Raw genomic sequence first — 9050 nt, 5'->3', positions numbered from 1 at the left:
TATAAGTAAATAGTCATAAACGTGGTAAACACCCATTGAGTCATACGAGACTTTGACTATCTACTCACAATTCTGACAACTGTCTATGGAGCTTCTAAGAGACACAACAGTCATCTAACTTCGGGACGCAGCCTGGAAATCTAGAATAATAAATGAAACTGGAAGTGTCCCACGAACAAGGATGTGGGCTCACCAAATCAACAGTAGCAGCAAGTTCTCCTAAGCGTCGAGGGTATCATGAACCTGCTCTTCTCAGTTACCTAACATACCATCAAAAACAACAATGGTATGCCTGAGTACTTTCGTACTCAGTGAGTGCCTCGGGGACAACAAGTAATATAAAAATAAAATACATAATACATAAAGAAATCAGTCTTGAAAGTCATGTGAAAGCAATGTAAGAACAGTTATTCAGTTTGTGTATCTCAATAAGAAGTATCAAACCGATTATAAAGCCTCTTTTCAAGTTACAACTTCAAATACACCTTTCAATTGATCATGATTATCAACAACAATTCCATGAGAGAATAAGAATATCACACATGCTAATACAAGCCCAAATCAATAACATCGAAGGGATGACCTTAAAGGGTCCCTAAACACAGCGCATCACACCGGACTATGTAGTTCGCGGTGGCTATCCTTCCTCCCGAATATCTAGGCATAAATCACACCCCAGTTAGCGAACCCGGAAGTGGCCACTCTTCCTCCCGAATGGCTAGGCATTATCACACTAGGATCTATAGTGGCTACCCTTCCTCTCGAGTAGCTAGGCAAAACACAACAACCAGTTTTCATAGCATAGAAGCCAATTCATAATTCATTTGTAATGTAGTCACATCATTAATTGTCATTGAGGTTCATTATGCCATATTGAAAGAATAAGTCATTTCAATCAATGTTTTGAAAACGTTTAACTTCTTTACGAAAGATTTCCATGTCCTAATTCATCACTGAGAATATCATTACCAACCCTTAACCATCATTATTAAGCATCTCTTATAGAGGAAGACGTTCATAATATCATATACATATATAGGGTTTGTTACAATCTAGGTTTAATGTGGGTTTGTCCCCTCACACATATTAACCACCATTTAGACATGAATTAGAGTTCAAGAAACATGAAAAGATTACTTTTCTTTTCATTCATTAAAGAACCTTGAATGAAATTTATACTTCCAACAATTGTTTTCATCCAAAATAAGTTTTCAAAAGAGAGACATACAAATCACCTTCATAGTCGAAAGAGTATGTTCAAAAGAGACATACCTTAAATCCCGTTAAAATATTCCAAACGTAAGCTCCATGCTTCAAAGAATCATTCTACATCTAATTGAGGTTTGTATGACCAATAAACTATAGATACTCACCAAATTCGCAGCTACTGTTCATAGCTTGAAACGCACAGCTACAGACCTCAAAATCCCGATCTTCACCGTTCACATTTAATACCTATATGTTGGGACCACTCAATCAAAATTTTGGCTCGATCCAATGGTTAGATAAGTGGGAAACGTCAATTTAATATGGCTGGTCGGAGGAAATTCTACAGCAAAAATACTAGGGTTTTGTCTTTAATAGAGTGCATCTAAATCAATCCTATTTCATGATTCTACCAACTATTCCATTTCTAAAACATAATAATAATCTCATAAAACCAATAGTCTTACCTTTTGATGGAATTCCACACGCCTCTCTTCTTCCTCTTCTTGAATTTTCAAGAACCTAGGGTTTGGAGAGATGATTTATGATCAAGAAGAGATGAACTTTGGTGTATGATTGATGGAGATTGAGCATGGACTCACCTTAGGGTTAGAGGGACTTCTTTGGTGTTCTTTTCCTCAGAAAAATAGGTTTAAAACTAACTGGGAATGAATATAACGAAGTTAGGCTTTTAAAACAACGTTTAGGGTGCGCGGCCGCACTGCTGGATGCCCACTTCGCGCAGCTGATCGTGCAGTGCAGGCAGTCACACTGCCTCTGGTGTGCGATCGCGCACCTGAAGGGCACTTCGCGCAGACTGCCCAACGTCTAGTAAAACGGGCATAACTTCTAGTACATAGCTCCGTTTGAGCTCCATAATATATGGTTGGAAAGGTATTTCAAAGACCTACAACTTTCATGTTTTGAGTTTTCTCAAATTCCTAACAAACATACCAGACAACTGGACACAAGTACAGACTGTCTCAGACTTAGACGAATTTAGAAGGCCTTAAAAACTTCACTTTTTGGTTTGACTTCAAAATGATTGTTTATCTCCCGAATTCATCCCGAATAGATTCATATAGCTAACATATCAACTTTATACTGGTTTTCATACATTCACACCTAACCCGAATTTATGGGGTGTTACACATAATTAAGAATGATTAATGAGTATATAGGAATGATCTCTAGTAAATAGTAAGAAAGTGCATCCGGTTTGAAAATGTTCTGTGTCGGAGGTACCATGCCCAAAAAAGAAAGTGCTTACTATATGCATCCAAGAGAGTGAAGCAGAAATGGGCTCATAAAGTTGATACTCAATTATTGACATCCAAAACCCTCCAATTATGGATTACTGCAACTTGTTCTGGCTCCAAAAAAAATGGGTTCTGACCTTTGAGTGTGTGTTGAGGTCCAATTAGTGATGGAGAAAATAATAGTCATTGGTGGAAGGAATGTTTGAATTTGAATAAAGTGGGAAAAATAGAATCATATCTTTGAGGAAAGAGAGGGGGAGAGAGGGTTTTTTTTTTCTTTTTCTTTTTCTTTTTCTTTTTGTTCCTTTGAATTTTTTTATTTTTTTTGCAGTAGGGGCGAATGGAAAAAAACTTACTGCACTTGATGTTCACATCAACCTAATGAATACATGACATGTCTTTACATATACTCTTATCAGTATTCTATAATGAATTAATACTTATCAGTATTCTATAATGAATTAATACTCATTTTCACCTTAATTTATGACTTAACTATAATAACTTAATACGGTTTGATATGAACGCTGAGTGCATGTAAAGTTTTATCGAGGTGAATACATGAACATTGCCTGAGGAATAATAGAAGAGACGAGACTTTTAGTGGATTGATGTTTTACACCTAAGTGATCTATAAGGTAGAGTTTGATATACTTGACTCCTAGATAGACACAAGAAGGAAGCGGTACGGGGTGAACTATTACTAAGTTTTCTGCTTATATCTAACAGTTGTAGACTTTGTTACACAAGTGTGTTCCAACTTAGTTTTCCAGACTTAAAAACATGCAAAGAAAAGGAAATATTGCACAAGAGATTTAAACGTGAAAAACCATCCATGTTCTAATGGATGTAAAAACCACGACCTACACCTGTAGGATTTAAACTAAACTTCACTAAAACAACAAACTTAGAAAGTGATTTTAACCTCAACAAATGCTTCTAAGAAAGATGATAAGAGATTATAATTCAAACCCATTACATTCACTAGAGTTGACACAAAAGAGAATCTGCTTCGACCTAAGTAAAAGGCCTTTTTCTCTTGGAATGCAAGAAGAAGGTATCTGTTGAAGTATTTTGTGAATGCTTGAGTTTTCAAGACGTGAATGAACTTATTTTATAGGTGTGTATGCTCCTACAATCTTGTTAGAGTCCAAGTAGAAGAGGGATATCAAGTAGAAGTCAACCCGAACTCCATTCCTTATCGGATTAGGATCTTGTTGGCTCCTTGTTCAATTTTAAATTCTTTTTGCTATATCTCTGCAGCTGAAAATTTAATAATATATGAAAATTATTCATATTAATCACATGGTAATTTAGCAATAAATTATATTCTTCCAGACAACAAATTATTGCTAAATTCCTTTTTCCTTATCTTTATTATTTTTTTGATGTATGAATAAAGCACAACTCCACGACAACCGTATTTTATTTATCTTCATCAAAATCATACTCAACAGAGTTGTAATCGATAAATACTAAAGAAGATTATAGAACAATATTGAATGTAAAGTACAACTCTTTGTGTTTTCTTTTCTTGCTTCTCTACGTGAGGCAGTTGTTTCATTATATAATTATGCCTTCTCTATTTCGATTGGATTGGACTCTACAATCTCAATCTCAGTAACATAACTAATCTTAAGTTATGTCAATGTTTAAATCCTAATCCTAAGCTAATCAGGCTCTACACCTACACGTTCTCTCTATTATCCCCTCTCACGTTGGACATTAGCAAAGATACAACTACAAGCTTACTCCAATATCCAGTTAAAGATTGTTGTCTGATGATTCATTGATTGTTGATGCAGAAAGTCCTTGTAGAGTTCCATTTGAGCTTTGTAGGATTAATCCCACCTATAATAGCAAGAGATAGCAGTGTGATTGTTTCTTCCACAACTTTGGCATGAATTTGCCTGTGTTTGAAAGCTTCTCTGATTATTTTGAAAACCAGATTGTCTCCCCAATTATCCAATGTTGTATGTGTTAAACTTGGGTCTCAATTGACCTCTTTGTATTTTCCAGGTTTGAAAAACCATTGCTTGATCAACATGATCCTTCTCGCTATCTTCTCCCATATCATACCCTCTCAGTGCATTAACAAACATGATCCTTCTCTCTATCTTCTTCTCTCATATCATATCTTCTCAAGGTTTTGTATTTGTCTCCAAGACCTTTAGAAAAATATATAACCTTACTATCTTTGCCTAATGGTTTGTGCAGAGCGGTTAGGCTATCACAAATTTCTTTGAATTCTTGTATGTATTAATCTACAGATTTTGATTCCATCTTGATACCCTGAATTTGTTGCTTCAATTGACATTCCTTATCCTTGTTATCTTGTAGGTAATTATCCTCAAGACTCTCCCAGATTTATATGGCAGAAGTGCAGCCAATAATAAGGAGCATTGATTCTTTACTCATAGTTTAAGTTAGTCAATTTCTCGCCAATACGCCCTTTTCTTCTCATTTTATGAACTTATGGTTGAGGTTTTCTTCCTTCTTTTCATTTACCACAACAGTAGATGCTAGTTCCTTGACAATAATGTCACCAATCTTCGGGGTCTGTATCAACTGCTTATCTGAGTTCTCAAACAAGCTAAGATAGCTTGAGAATTTCAATTTCATGGGACATACAGGTATGAATTGAAGCAGAGATCTTGGTGAAAGGAAGAGAGTGGAGGAAGATGAATTGGCCATTAAAGGACGTTGAACAAGACTAAGGATACAAAATAACTAGGGTTGGAAGCAAAGGCATACCATGAAAAAGATTATAGAACAATATTGAGTGTAAATATACAACTCTTTGTTGATTTTGAGCGACCCTTGAAGAAATTGATAACACAAAACCAAATCACACAGTGCATTAATGGATTCAAATATAAATCGGGGTTGTTTGGTATAATGGTGGGATATCCTATGGGATGGGCTATCTCACGGGATTAGTTATCTCGCCTTTTATATGGGATAACTAATCACACCATTTTAGTGTAAAAGTTATCCCAAAATTAGCTAATACTCCACACCAAATATGGGAAAATGTTAATCCCAAATTCTATCCCGAAATTATTATTGTTTATCCCGTGTACCATACCACCCCGGAGTTAATTGGACTACTATAATTGCAATACAATATTTCTCAAGAATTGTCAGAAGTATATGACAAATAGACATTGCAAATTTAGATCATAAACTTTTTTTTTTTTTCCGAAACGATTGAAATTTTATAGCAGAAAGAAAAGCAGGAAATTAAAGAGTATTTACAAAACGGAGATAGATCATAAACATATGATTCAGACGGATGCAGGTAATGGGTGTTTTTGTCAACCACAATATAAAATCTGAGTTAGATGGCGATTGTATTCATTGCTTTCGACTTGAATAATAGATATTATTGATTATTGAACAAAGCTAAAATTCTTATTTAAGGACCCCACTTATTATCAAAAGTTTTGATAGAGAATACGATTGTCCTTCAGCTTCATTGACTAAAAATCCCTTATTCTCTTCAACTTACAAGTTATGCCAGCTCGAGCAAGGCCAACTTATATGCTTTGCTTGAAGAGGCCTTACTGCAAATGTGAGCTCTTCTAAATTTGGAAAGTCAATATGGTTGTATGACACTAAAAGGGATAAAATTCGTTGAAAATCTCCCTGTATGTAATATGAAGCATCAGTGATATAACCATCAAAAGGAATGATGGAATGGTCCCCATTAACAAAATCTCGAGTTTGAGCCTCGAAAATAAAGTCTTCTTTGGTAAAGGATACTAAATTTCCCACAGTAAGCTTTCTAATTATTGTGAATTTCAATTAATTGAATTTACCAAACAAAAAGAAGAATTAATTGAATCGATGAATTACAGAGATGGGATGGTTAAACAAAACATTTGCGTAAGCGCTATATAAAATATATCTTTTCCCAAAATTCCCCACCACTCCCAAAGTAAAAGCAAAAAATTAAAATGGATTTGTATTATTTCCGTTCTTCCACAAGGAATCAAACGTGAAGGAAAGTTAGTTGAACATCTCCTTTATGGAAAATTATAGTGGTATATATAAAATTGCACTGCGTCTAGATTTAAAATAATTTTTATATATACATGTATACACACACTAAATTTTGAATATCTTAGTGAAAATTTTGAATTCGTCATTAAATTCCAACCATTAATCTTGATCACTTAATTTGTCGTCCAAGATTAATCTATTCTTCCCTAGCGAGGCAGAGAGTATACGTTAATATATATGTAGAAGAGTAGGCTTATAATATAACCAATTTTAGCTTTTGGTTTGCGTGATACAACAACTTTCAACATTCAGATTTAATCAAAAACCGTTAAAATTATCGAGTACCATGAAATTATTAAAGTTTCCAAATTATGCTTTATTTGAACGGAAACATGGTTTCACCCATGTTAACTAAAATAGAAATAATGAAGAATTATTAGATTGTATTCAATCGGAAATACAACAAGGCTCATTTAAGTCTGCAAGGAAAAATAAAAATAAAATTAAGAAACAACTTGCATATCTAGGCAATTTGAACAGCATAAAAAAGAAGAAGAGTAGATGGTGTTTACTGAGGTCTTACATGATAGTTTGGATATGACAGTTGTCGATTAATGGATAATAAAGATTGGAATAAAGGAAAAAAGTTTTCTAAAAGGGGTTTCGTAAAGTTTTTGCTGATGAATTCATGATCAAATATTTGCATATATGATCTCTAATTTCATGCCAGCTAATTAATTATTAAGGTTATTCATGTACCAATCGTTTTGTATTGTATTGTACTGTATTAATGAACACAATGTTTGGATAGACTATATCGTTTTTCGTGGTTTAGTAACATTTGTATTGTTTGGTTTGACTGTATGGTATTGTATAATAACTTGTAAGTTTACTAAAATACTCTTAACTCTTAATTAGAAATTAGTTTATATATATCAATAAAACTCAGGTAAAGGATAAAAAAGGAACTTTAAAAAATAAGTAGGTGGTGGGTGGGGGTGGTCATTGGGTGGGTGGTGGGGGTGGTGGAGGGGTGGGTGGTGTGAGGTGGGTGGTTGTGGGATGAGGGTGAGGGGTGGGGTGGGGTGGCAAAGGGTGGGGTAGTTGGGGGTGGGATGGGGGTGAGTGGTATGGTGGGGTGGGGTGGTGGAGGTATAATCAAGAAATGAAATATGTAACCACGCAAAAACTACCAAATCCGTGGTTACAAAGATTGAACTTTTTCATAGTTATATAACCACGAAATTACAACGGGTTTACAATACCATACTGTATAATTTTAAGAACAATGGATACAAATATGGTTTCATAGAAAATCATACATTAATGAACCACAGGAAACAGCCATCCAAACAGGGGGTTAAGCTACTTGGTCAAACTACCTACTCCCTCTGTCTCTCGAAGGTGTTTGACTTAGTACAGAGTTTAAGAAATAAATAAAGATGTCTGAAACTTGCAGTTTAAAACAAATCATAGTTATTTGTGTGACTAAAAATCATTTGATTAAAGGTAAAAATGTAACTTTAACTTTGAATTTTTACTAAATAAAGGAAAGGTGTCATTCTTTTTTAGACTGACTAAAAAGGAAAGAATGTCATATAAATTGGAATGAAGGGAGTCATTGATTATTATTTTTCAATCAAAAGACTGACCTTTTCATTCATTTGATAATAAAGCAAAAGTGTCACAAGTTTCATGTACAAGCCATGTAGGAAAATGTTCATCCCACGAAATTGTATCGACTGAAGTCTTCGAAAAACTAGCTAGGCGGTGATTACACATATTTTTGTTCCTTCTAATGAAAGAAAATCGAATTGTATTTAGGGTGTCCCGGAGCTGCCTGATATCTTCATATACGTTTTGCACAATCCAAGGAGCTGACTTTAGTCCCTAAATTATCATTACAATTCCTTTGCATCCAATAGAATACAAATTTTCCTCCATCCTTTGCGTACTGCAATCTGCAATGCCTGTCTAATTGCAATTGCTTCAGCAATGATTAGCTTCTCAACTGACTGAATTGGAGAGCCAAAGGCATGAAGCATCAAACTACGAGCATCAACTGCCACAACACCAATACTGGAATCTCCTGTGTACCTTTGCACACCTGCATCTGTAAAACACAAAATTTCATCTTGACAAAACGTTAGTTGCTCATCAATCAAAGATGTATCATTTGTAGGGTTACTAAAAGTTCTTTAAACTCATGGTAATCAAATAATGCTTGTGACCAATACTAGAAACATCCCACATTTCATTATTAAAAGCCTAACTATTCCTAGCTTTCCAAATAAACCACATTAAATGCATAGATAAGTTCAAAAGGTTCATTTCAATCTGGAAATTGCTTCACATTCAAAAAAAAAAAAAGATCATACCATCAATCTAGCAAAATTATTAACTCTATGAATTTCAGGCCATAAAACAGGTCTCATTTTTCAGACAGCTAAAGATATAGGGCAATGAAAGAACATATGAATACTTAATAGGTTATTGCATACTTAACATATATTTGGACACCTTATTTCTAGTAATTCAGATAATTGAATACTTAATAGTAATTAAAAAAAATACTATATA

This window comes from Lycium ferocissimum, chromosome 12, assembly GCF_029784015.1.
Source record: "Lycium ferocissimum isolate CSIRO_LF1 chromosome 12, AGI_CSIRO_Lferr_CH_V1, whole genome shotgun sequence".
Lineage (NCBI taxonomy): Eukaryota > Viridiplantae > Streptophyta > Magnoliopsida > Solanales > Solanaceae > Lycium > Lycium ferocissimum.
This window is presented reverse-complemented; position numbering follows the sequence as displayed.